Genomic DNA, 12,659 nt, shown 5'->3' on the forward strand with positions numbered 1-12,659 from the left:
TGATTTATACATTAGACTGTATTCACCTTATTCATAAAATTCCTGTTGAGAAAATCAGCTGGTCTACCATTACGATAACAGTATATATAGGTTTAAACAGTTGGTTAATATGGTTTCCTTATAAACGAATGTATTACTAATACTTTAAGACTTAAAATCACCACCCATGTAACGCAGTGTAATTATTCATTAGTACATGTGGTGTATATGTGCTGTATTCAAGAGGAAGGGAAGAGGACAAGAGGTTTGGGAATAAGGGGCTAAGGGACTAAGAAATAAATCACACTTACTTACTGTTACTTAAAAGAGTACAGTAATATTGTCACTGTGTAACAAGACAGGTGAATGGATATGACGGGCTAATGGTGTAATGAATTTAAAATAGGTTTGTGTGTGGCATCGTTTATTATAAAATTATGATCCAAAAAGTGCATTACACCCAAATGTAATATATGTACAAATAATGAATTTCGATATATATGGATACATGTACACATTAAATAAAAACACATGTATGTCTAGCCCATACAAATATGTATGTTTATGTATGTAAGCTTATATTGTAGAGATATATATTGTTGGTTGCAACATGTTAGACCATATAAAAACTCATTATATTGATAGTTTTTAATATATGTAAATATATTAATTCTACTATGGGTTTTACATATGTTATAATCTTATATCTTCATATCCAGAGGATGTATATATGTGGTAATAATATAATAGCTGAAGCTCAGCCACTGGATGAACTTTAATGTTCTATACTGACCAAGCAATCGCAGAAAATTTTATACTTTTTATTGATTTGTAAACACAAATATTCAATTTAAAGTAAAAGGGTTTAATGTGAAAAATGACTGGTCCCATATCAACCTATATAACACAGCAAATCTAGTTTATAAAAACAGAATAATGTGAGTACCCGGGCATTAATCTGCTAAATGGATTTGTTATGAAAGTGAGCAGCATTTTTTAGATTTAAAAATCTTAATACATGGTAATAATGACTGTGTTTTGATTTTATATTCAACGTTTAGGTAATTTCTGCTGACTGTGGCTCCAGGACACCATTAGTTTTCATGTGTGAAGTTTACCATGTATATTTAATACTTCTCCCACCTTATTAGAGGCATTACTTTATTGATTTCTTCCCCCTTTTTCTCCTCTTCCAGGGCCAACAGCTGTGTTTGCTGGGAAGCATTTAAGAGGTGCTGATAATAAGCTGAAGCATCTTAGGGATGCCCTACAGAGAGTGAGCGGTGCAACCTTGTCCCGTGCTGACAAGCTGGAAGAACGGTATGCAGATAATATACCATTGAGATGATCAAAACGTTCCGTCACGCTCCCGCACATCCTCTGTTCTGTCAAGCTGCAGCTCCACTGTAGGACATGAATGTGGTGAGCATGTCAACATGGTCAGATGAAAAACAAAAATAGCTCCGCATGCACTCGCAGTGATAATGACACATAAATTGGTGAGGCGTTCTCTGTTGAGGGGCTATCTTTTCCTTTACAAAACACAAGGGAGAGGGATATTGTGACAGAATAAATTGGACATCCAAAGTGATATTAACACTGATTTACTTTTGAAGCTGCTGCACATGTGTAATATCATCTGACATAAAACAGACAAGACAGGGATATCACAGAAATATACACAGCATATATAGGTATATATGTGTATTGCATTGGTGATAATTTGTATTCTTTTCAGTGTTGTACATGGAGAATCAGGTGGAGCTGGGATGATAGTCTTCTGGTGGCAATGTGGAAATTAACTGCACTGCTCCCACAAATATTCACTGTCTAACTGGGAAGGGTGCATGTGTGGACAGGCATAGCTTTAGGGTCCAATAATTGTATCCTTGATGTGTCAAAACATGGTATTCCTCCAGCATTGTGCTGAGACTGAGCCGTCACGCTTTCCTGGTGAAAGGTAGAGAGTTTAGATTTGCCCTGGCTTGTGAAGGCCCTGGGTCTTTTTGCGCCATGAGCTAATTGTGTATATTATCACACATTTTTGGTCTCTGTCCAGTCCGCAGCAGCGAAACAAGCAGGACACCTATCAAAACCATTATTCCCAGGTGTGAAAAGCTGTCACCTTCGTATGTGTCACTTTCGTCTCTGCCTTGTCCCACTTCTGGACCATTTTGCCTGGGCAGGTGAAATATGTGCCACCTGCCATTGCTTGCCCGTTTGGCGTCGAGATTGATGGAACACGTTCTCGGAGAAGGTGATGGCAACTGACAGGGTCTTTACATCACTCTGCGTGGAAAAAGGGGGCGATGACCATTAATCAATACCATTTTCACGCGTTGAGCAGAAAAAGACAGGGGCTGATTCTATTTCTGAAAATTTGCCCTTTACCTCTCTCATGCTACAGTAAACAAGCAGAAAACAGAGGAAAATCAATTTCTTTTTTATGAAGGATTTCCTGCCACACAGCCTGCATGGATCATTTGGGGCCACACTATAGTTATATACCACAATGAGAGTGATAATTACCAAGTTAGTAATACCTTGTCCGATGACTGATAAAGCTTGTTTTGCGGTTCCTTCCTGTCATAACAGCTACGAACCAAGACTCCAGACAATTTTATGCTACATTTCATCAGTGACTGACCCATAAAGCATGTGGTGAGTGCAGAGAGCAAGCTGCCACACCCTGTTAAGTGAAGGCACGCAACAATGAGTGCCAACTTTCCAGTCAGACCACAATCTAGTATGCACAGTGCCACCCCCCCACCCCCCATATACACACATACACACAGACAGAGCAGATCTTCTTGACAGGTCTCAGCCCTAAGAAAAGACACACAGTCGGTCTGCCTTTTAATTTCTCACATCTTTCTTTTTTTTTTTTTTTAATCTAATGTTTGGGTTAAAGTGAATGGCTGCAGCAGGGAATTGCAATGCTGAGCAGAATCCAATCTGTTGATTAATCATCTAGCGTTACAGGCAAGATCACTTCCGCTCCGGCACACCGTTCATGGAAAAGCTTTTTTCATGCTTTATTTAACAGAGAGTCAGTTTGATTAGTGTGGAAAGATACTTTGAGAGGCACAATGACTAAATCAGACCTGTCAGTGGCTTTTACTTACTGAGACGATGATATTGACAAGACAGGCAAAGGCAGCCGAGGAGGTGGCTACTCAGGGCATAGCTGCGCATGGAGACGGATAACAGAGCACATCCTCTTCTGTGAATTAATGTGTTTCTATTCATTGACAAATAACAAAACATTACCCTGCTCCAAACTGCATTTCATTTGTGTATTAGAATAACAGCTATTTACAAAATAAAATAAAATTGCGACAACTGAGAGATTTTATTTGTCATTCCAACAATCAATCAATCCTCCAACCACTACAAGAGGCCTCGACGTTTATGGGTTTTGCTCAGTCAGACGGCTTGACTGGTTCCTATCGATTCACAACCCAGCCTCAAATGTCAATACCACCTCTTTTGGGTTGTGTCGCAAAAAAAAAAAAAAAAAAAAAAAAAAAAATCATCATCATTGATCACTGTGGTCGGTGAGCAGGTGGCCCTCTTGGAGTGTGCCACAACAATTGGAAACACCGCTTGGTACGCCGCCCGAAATGTTAGACAGGCAGTTCATGGTCCAGTAGGTCACCTGTCAGCCGCCGACAACAGTTTCTTGAGACACATCTTCACTGACCTGTGGCCGCCATTAAGAGGACACGCCGCATAAATCCCCCCCCCCCCCCCCCCCCCCGCATGAACACACATGCACGAAAGCACACACTCTTCCGACCATATCTGCCTCGGTTCAGATTGTGTGTTTTATGTGTTTAAGAAAAAAAGACTCTAAAAGTGCGTTTGGTAATGAAAGGTCAAGTGACAGGACAAAGCTGACTGGTAGGAAACGTGTTCAGCGGATTGCATGATTCTCATCTACAAATTCATGCTGTTCTTCAGTCAGACTGAAATAAACTGAATTTCTGTCCATGTTAACTTTAGGTGAATCTCAAAGTAGGGGAAGAAATTGAAATGGCTTGTTTGAATTCATACATAAATGAAACATTCATGCAACAGAGCGACTGTATGTCCCGTATTTGTTTTTGCAGCGGTCTAAATTTGAATATTTATAAGTGAAAAAGAGCACTGTATTGTAAGGAGAGCAATTCTAATTTAATGCACAGTTTACAAGGATATTATATTCAACTGGGCAGGGTCACTGAAGCATTGGAGGATGAACTGGACACAATAACTCTACTCCCTGAATGCTGATTCATTTAAATAGGATGGGATGAATTAAACATTAATTCAAATCAAATAACATATACAATTATTGAATTCAAACTACTTCAGTACGCTACATTTCCACTCACTGTGAGTATCAAAGCGGCAAATTTTATATTTTCATATTTTTTTAAAAGAAAAGAAAAAAAGAATAACTTTAAAAAATGTTTAATTTCACCAATAATCCAGTTAAAACATTTATGGAAAAATTTGAGTTTTACCCTTTTATCTAACTGACTTCCCTCCCCCTCAAACAAAGATTTCCCAATCATAGCTTGCAACTTTAACTCAGCACACCAGGCCTGTTAACTTGACTCTAACATTTCTCCTCATGTCCATGAAGCAATGAGCATGGACCTGTAAAAAGGACAATAACATCATTTTTTTTTCCTTTCCAAAATCAAAAAAACAACAGCAAAAGTGGGAGGAATGTCGTAATAATTTGTTTTTAATAGACTGCAGCCGTTAGCATGTCTGGCTACCTAGCTTACAACAGTAACTGAGCATTACTTCCATGGCCAAGATGTAACTACATTAACCTGTAGAGTTACAGGTTACGTAAAAAGAAAGCCACGTTCACAACTTGCATGTTCACCGAGCACTATTTCCCCACTGTGTGGAAGCCGGTCCTGACTTCAGGGGAACATTAGCAGCCTTTTGGCTAACGTTAGCAGCCCTGTCCTGGATTTGCGGTGGTTTACATTCCAGCAACCCCAACCAACTTTAACTGAAGTAGTGTTGGCACATCAGTCAGTCTTCATCTTAAAAGCCTTTTTCTCGACAGATTAGCGTATGTAAGCTAAGAAACCAAAGAGTCCAATGTCAAAGAGCAATTAAGCTGCTTGTGGGAAACATAGTGGCTCAACACCTTTCTAAGACACTTTATGCTGGTTTTGCCGTTAATTTTTTACTGTCTGTATGTCAGAATGAAACAATCCGATTTTACATTTTCCTTATCATGCTTATTAAAAGAAGTAAATAGTAATAGTAATAGTAGTACAATCTAGCATTTCGCTACGGTACAAAAACAAGATTGTTTCTTCATTTCAGTGTCTTTTAGCCTACACGGTTCATCAACTGGATGCTTAACGTTTTAACTCTCAAGTACATATTTCAAACCATTTGAAGAATATTTTCTAAAAAGGAGTCAGCTGCCAGTTTCAAACCAACTTAGCTAATGTTTAGCTGCTTAATTAGCAAGCTAGCTACTGCTAATAAAATCTGGCAGCAAAAGTCATTTCAGCCAGCAAAAATCAATGGTCACTGCTAAGAAATGATTCACAGGCCTACATCAGCGTTATCACAGTAAATGCATATGTGCTGTGAGACAGTGGGAAGCTGCACATGTGTAGTAACAATAACTGAAGTTTGCTGATCAAAAAGGTCACTTTCAGTTTTACACATAGAAACTATGAATCAAGTAGCAATTTACAACTGGGCATTGCAGCTAAAACGGGCTAAAAAAAGGAGAGATCAAAATGTCAATGTACTACCACTCTACAGGTCCTGTACAGTGTATACTGATTAAGGTGGGTAATTTCAAGACCGTAAGCTGCGAGGAAAGCGTTACACAATCAACAGTCCTTGTTATCTGTATTAGCATTATTTGGTGATGCTGTCTTCTCGGGTGTTGGCCAAGTTCTCCCTCTTCATGCTTAAAAAAGGCAGAGATCGGAGACAAAGACCCTCCTCTCCCTAATCATCATGATAAACGATGAAAGCACTTTTCCCTTCCAAGTGTCATTCTCTCACGGAGAGAATCCTTTCCTCTTTAGATTGGGGTGTTTGAAGTCACTCTCTGTCTTCTTGTCTCATTAAACATAAAAGAATGAAATAAAATTCAAATGAACTGTTTACCCTGTTACTTTAAAATGTGTAATTTACCCTCACTCTGCGAGACAACTCACAATTACAGTGGGTTGGCTCTCCCAGATCCGTTTAGTGTATTTTCTATAACAAACCCCTATTAATCATTTCAGAGATCAAAGTGACACTGCAGAAGAATTTTAAATATTTAAATCTCCACTATTCAAATCTTATATCAGATCAAAGAATTTTGCTTTAATTTCGCGAGGCACATTGCCAGTAGATACAGAGACATACACAGAGATGCACACAAACTCCAATTAAATATTGCAAATTTCAGTAAATCTCCATACTATTTTCATATCTGAGCAGGCCTCACACTGGGAGCATCTGACCTGCTGAAGAGGAGGCAGCTGCAGACGTAATTGATTATTATGGTCGGTCTTCACATGTTATGTGGATGACAAGTAACTTAAAAGTACATGCCACTTATGACGGGATGACAGTTTGGGTGGGGTGGGGGGGGGGGGGGGGCACAATACACAAATAAATATAGTGTATTATATGACAAAGGTTTCAATATGTATTGTGCAAATTGACAGGCCAACATTTGCATTGGTGTCAAGATGATGCACAGTTGAGATATAAATATTTTTCATATATTAGCACAGTCTTTCATCAAGGACCCCTTATCTGCAGAAAAACTGAGCATGGCAAATTATTATAATATGTTTTTTATTTATACCCATAATGCATTATTATTATGTCAGACACTCGCCACTATTTCCAGGTAATTCACAGGTATCTATATTTATAATGTTTTCCAATTACTTTGCACAGTGAAACATCATTGCACAGGCCTTATGCCGCTGCTTGTTGGCCACGTCGTCACGATTGTAAAGGTCAGATGTAAAAACATCTTTAACCAAGTCATCTACTGGCAGTGAGATGGTGCAATGACCCAGCTGAGCAACCAGATTCCCCACTTACACATTCAATACCTGACTTATTCTCCAGCCAGCAGTATGGTTGAATTTCCACACCATTTTTATTAAATCTGTAAATTAAACATTTCTTTCTATATGCTGGTTCACATAATGTCAGTGTCAGTGATGCTATTAGTTAATCAGTGATTACTGTTAGACAAAAGGACCGTGAGGCTCTTTCTGTGGTGGAAACTAACTATGTACATTTACTGTAAAACTATACTTTATTTCCATTTTATGCCACTTTGTGCTTCTTCTCCACCACACTTTAACTTTTCACACTTATTACTCTAAATTTAAATCTAAATTCCACCTATAGTTAATAGCTGTTTTGCAAATTAAAAGTTTACATCCAGAAACTATGATGATGTTATGAAATATGATGCATTATTATAGATCAAACTAACCAAAAACATGTGAGGTCGTTTAAAATTAGCTCCAACTACAACAGAAAAAACTATGTGCATTAATCAACATGACTGACTGCAGCCTCACTCCGTAAGCTGTACTGTAGTACTCAGACCTTAATGCATCAGAGTTAAAAATCTAATGATATATTACTGTGTAATAGTAGAGCTCTCACAGGGGTCATTTGTTCTGCATTTTTCTTTTTACTTTTTATACTTTCAATACATTTTGCTTGTAAGACTTGCAATTTATTTCACAGAGTGGTAGTGCTATTTAAGTCAAGGAAAAATACTTCCTCTATCAGCGAGCCCTCTCAGGATGGCACTACTATCACAAAGAGAGATCAGTGATGTGATTTTATCCTTGCACATCAGAATCAGTATCCAGTCATTCATATGGTCAAATAACTGACATCAAAATCTAAACTCTATTTCACATACACCTAAATAGTATTTTACAAAACCAACACACGGAAAAATTATTATTATTAAAGTTATTATTAAAAGAAAATCTCAGTCCTGCGGAATATTTGATAAAAACAGTAGAGGACAGTCTGTTAAAAAGTAATATGTTTTCTGATTCTGTATTTGTTGGATAGCACAGAGCTAAACTCTGAGATCATGGCCGCATAGAGACATAGGTACTGCACCTCAGTAGACACTGGTTTGTGACAGGATTAGCACTGTCTGGTAGCGCAGACTCATCGCTGCAATCAGGGCTATTTTATATGGGTGAGGTAATGAAAAACACTAGTGGTAAAACAGGGAAATATAGAGCAAACAAGTCCAAGGTCTTATGTATTAGATAAAGCTGGTGAGGGCATGGACGACAAGACAGGGGAACAAAGCAGAAGTGTACACTATTAAATCTAAGTGGACAATATCACACACTGTTCGTGCACCAGCTGCGGGCAAAACATAAACTACAACAGCAACGGTTCAACACCTGGACGACAGAAAACAACTTTCACTGTTAAAATATACCGTAATCTACCATCCAGAGTCGGCAACAATGACTTGACACGAGTTTGTTGCTGTTTGTAACATTAGTTCTGTAATTTATGCATCCTTGTCTTCTCTGTCCTCTGGCCTATGACCTGGAAATCAATTGAGGTCCGCCATCTTTAAAGACGCTCCAGTTAGTAAAATGCATCTCAGGGGAGACGAGGAGCAAGGGAAGAGTGTTGTCCGATACGGGAGTCGTTTATTTGAATGTGTGATTGTGTTCACATCTGCATACACTTGAGAAAATGCTTACTTTATCAATAAATTTACAACAATCGGTTGGAGTTTTTTTTTTTGTCTCGGGTGTTTTCTGCTGTCCGATGCTCCTGAAGTCTCTCCCTGCCTGCAGTGTTCGGGGTTGAGGTTGTTGATATTCACTGTTACTGTGTGGATTAAAGAAGTTATTATTGGTTTCTCTGTCTCTCTCCGCGATAAAGCTCCGTTTATGCCACAATTAAATGAAAACTGTTATCTCATCAGCCTCTGATTGTGTCTCTTCTCTTGCACCCACATCCTAAAAATGTAATAAAACAATATACCCACAATAGTTGAAAGGGCCACTGATCAATGGGAGAATGTAGCTTATTACTGCACGTAATGTAAGCCCTGTGAAATGCGCTTGATTGATACTTATTCACACAGACATTAATAGTTGTGTGTGGATCTGTGGAGCAGCGCACATCAAACACTTCAATCAATCGTATAGTCGTGTCTGTCATGTTCCATGGAAACAAATGGACGGAGAGAAAAGTAAGAAAAAAAAAGAAAAACAAAAAGAGTCAATAACTTTACACAGAAGCGCATCATCTAATACGACGAGACATTATCTAAGTGAAGCCGAGCTCTGAGACGATGGTACAGAACAAGGTATTATAAGGCCAGTGACAGGTGATGCAGCTGTACAAGATGTGATTAGTAGGGCTTTTTCACACTAGTGCTGATATATCTTAGTTTTTTAATGCTGATACCAAAATGTTTTTTGATAAATTACAATAAGGAATATTCATTTTTTTTCATTTAACAAATAATATAAAAGCAGAGTAAAGCAGAGTACTCCGAGCAGGCATTAAGTGCCAGCTTTTGGTGTTCGGTGTTATGAATTATCTAGTTCTGTCCCAAAAAAAAAAGAACCCATTTAGCTTTGTTACCCAGCCTCAGTGATAGGTAACTGACATTTCCTCACAATGACACTCTCAGTGTTTCATCCTCGCATCTCCTCCTCGTGTAGTTAGTGGGAGGAACTAAGATGTTAACAGCTAATAAACCTCCGGAGCCATAGCAGTGTCTGGTTTATTCCCCTGAAGCTGCGTCTCGATGCCGTACGTTAGGCGAGATCTCGGATGTTCCTGACTGACGCAAGGTGCTCGTCCATTTTTTTAATGTTTTTTTTTTTTTTGCCAAGGATCTCACATTCCTCATGACGGTGATGGAGGTTATAGGGATTAAATCTTCTTTCTGTCATTCTCACCTTCACCTCTGCACTTCTCACTCTCTATTGCGGTGGGTAGACTGTTTGCCCTGGGCCTGCTCCCAGCCTCAGGGCGATTGGCTGCTCCCACACAACAATAACATTAACACAGGATATAATGAAGAAAAAAGTGGGTGAAAGAATTATTGAGTAATAAAAAAAACAACATGAAAGAACAGTTGTTCACTCCATTCAGTTCTGTCTTGCAAAAAATAAGAGTATGATATACAATGCAATCGTTCCAACTGAAATACTGTATATAACCTTGTCTAATTAGACTGTGACAGTGTATGCCTCGCATGGTAACTGCCGTAGTGTCCCTGTCAAGCTGCCTCATTATCAGCGCAAATTGGATGGATCTCTCCCAATCAGATTACCACTGAGCGATCAAACTTCTCAGAAGAAAGAGCAGGAGCCTGGCAGGAGGAATACCTCCATTTTACTGCGAACGTGGCCATGCAAATCAGTCAGCTGGCGCGGCGCTCCGAGGAGTTCCTTGTGAAAATTGCATAGAAAATTTCTAAATAACGGAAGGCATGACACCTCTTTGAAAAATGCAAAAGTGAACAGATGGATGTGTGCCACCAAAAGCTCTCATTGCGGCAGGCTAATATACGCCTTTGACTACAATCCACGCTTGATGTTATCAGTTCATCTCTTTCTATTGTGCTTTTCCTTTTGGAATGGGAGAAACATTTTCCCTGTGGATTGGAAGGTTTTCATGAGCAGGCAGATGGAGAAAATATTGTTGACATTAAACTGTTCCTCTTTAAGGGAATTGTTGTGACAAGGTGGAGCTCCCATCACTCGAAATAGCAGCTGTGTGCTGTTTACAAAGGAGCCCAAAGCAATGTTTGTTTCCATTGAAACAGTGGCAACTTTTTCTGTCTTTGTAATGAAGAAGCTTCTAGCATTATATGTTTGCTCTCACATCTACTGTCATCATAATACAATATTTTTGTAGCAACAGTGTTACTGTTGATACGAGTTATTACAACTTCTGCTGTTATTATGATGGTTTTTAACCATTACCACAGTTTTCCTGTCTTTTCTTTATATTCTCATTCTGGTTAGGGACTGTATGGAAATTACTCGGCTGCAACACTTTTCTCTAGAATATCCCAAAATATTAATAACTAAATTATAATATTCATATAATCCAGGTGCATAAAGACTAGTATACAATTTCAAACTCTATGTAAATGGATCAATAATTTTCACGGTACCCACATAGTCAGAAGTGATAGTGAACATAGAATAGTGTGTCCCAAACATTGCAGCCACTCTACTGCTGAATCCAGTGTAACTAACTGAGCAACTATTACTGCTGTCAGTCCATTTCCTGTTGGGCTGAGGGTTGTTTTGTCGGTCAAAAAAGCTTGCTAAAACACACACACACACACATACATACACACACACACACACACACACACACATACACGACATGCCCAGCATATGTTTAGTTTCAGTGAATGTGTGTGTGAAGTTTTCGGTATTTTTGATACTTGATGCCTGTATATAAAGATAATCCTTTGAACATTTGAGCTAACTCTTTATCTCATTCTCTTTTTAAAAAGAGTGTGTCTAGTCTTGTACCTTTGTATGTGCTTCAATTGGTGTATTTCCAGTGAGTTATTGAGGAAGAAAATACAAAAAATACATTTTTTTATACAGTCTCTTACTATAGAAAAGGGGCTGCATATATGCAGTCTATCTGTTTTTTTTAAGGCAGTCTTAACACAAACTTGGTCTCAGTTGATCGACCCCTTGGGAAGAGCTGCAATGATTTGTCAGTGTGAAGTCTCAGACGGGAAATCCAATCAATGAAACGGCCTGGGCTCTTAATTACTGCTCCTTTTGCCACTGTAAGGAGAAATCAATTATGTCAAGTATTCAAAGCAAGAGGCAAGGCTGCAGCCCACTACACAGACCAAACACACTTCACAGACCCCGAGTCACATCACATCTACAGCAGCCCTCCTCCTGCTCAACACAGTTCCTTTCACTCCACAGCCCTGCTGATTCTCAACCAGTCGATCGAAAGATACAATGACAATAACAAGAAAGTCACATCAAAGAAAAAGAGGAGTGTAAAAGACTCAGTCATATGTATGTCGAAAGTGATTTATTGATTTAATGTGGAATACTGAGAATAATATTATTCATTTTATATATATATATATATATATATCAGCTGGGTCTGTCTTTAATACAACTGCAGCAGGTTCTCAGAGCTCTAGGACCAGTTTCCTGACACCTCTATACCAGCTCACACTGGGACCACTTTGTTTTTCTAGTCTTTTAAGGTTTACAGCTGACAGCCTGTTACTCATATGTTTTAATCAGAGCCTTCAGACAAATTCCATACCCAAAATCTGGAGAGCAGCGTTTGTTCTCTGCCAACTAAAGGGTGGGGACCCTTCAAATTTAAACAACTACCGCCCTATATAGGTAAAGGTAAATTTTCAGTTGGAACAATTCTTGGCAGACAATAACATTTTAAAGGAAAATCCATCTGACTTCGGATCAGGTCATAGTACCATAACAGCAGCTATGTTGGTAACAAATGATATAATCAATGACTTGGACAGAAATCAGCTGAAGTGCATCTTTATGCAGATGATAAAATAGTCTAACTCAGTTGCCTCTTTTCGGTGTCAGGCTGTTGATGAACTTCAGACTTTAAACAGCAACAGGGTTCAATTTATGGCCTAAAGTCTG

The 12,659-nt window shown here is 38.7% G+C and overlaps 1 long non-coding RNA gene across 1 annotated transcript in view; it reads right to left on the minus strand.

Moving 5' to 3' along the window:
• Nucleotides 1-1,511: 1,511 nt before the first annotated feature.
• The window catches only part of LOC130171442 (uncharacterized), a 146,825-nt gene continuing 135,677 nt past the window's right edge, over nt 1,512-12,659 (minus strand). The window contains exon 3 of the long non-coding RNA XR_008828141.1: nt 1,512-2,268. This is a non-coding gene — a long non-coding RNA (uncharacterized LOC130171442). The remainder of the gene's footprint in view (nt 2,269-12,659) is intronic.

The sequence above is a fragment of the Seriola aureovittata genome, chromosome 6, assembly GCF_021018895.1.
Source record: "Seriola aureovittata isolate HTS-2021-v1 ecotype China chromosome 6, ASM2101889v1, whole genome shotgun sequence".
Lineage (NCBI taxonomy): Eukaryota > Metazoa > Chordata > Actinopteri > Carangiformes > Carangidae > Seriola > Seriola aureovittata.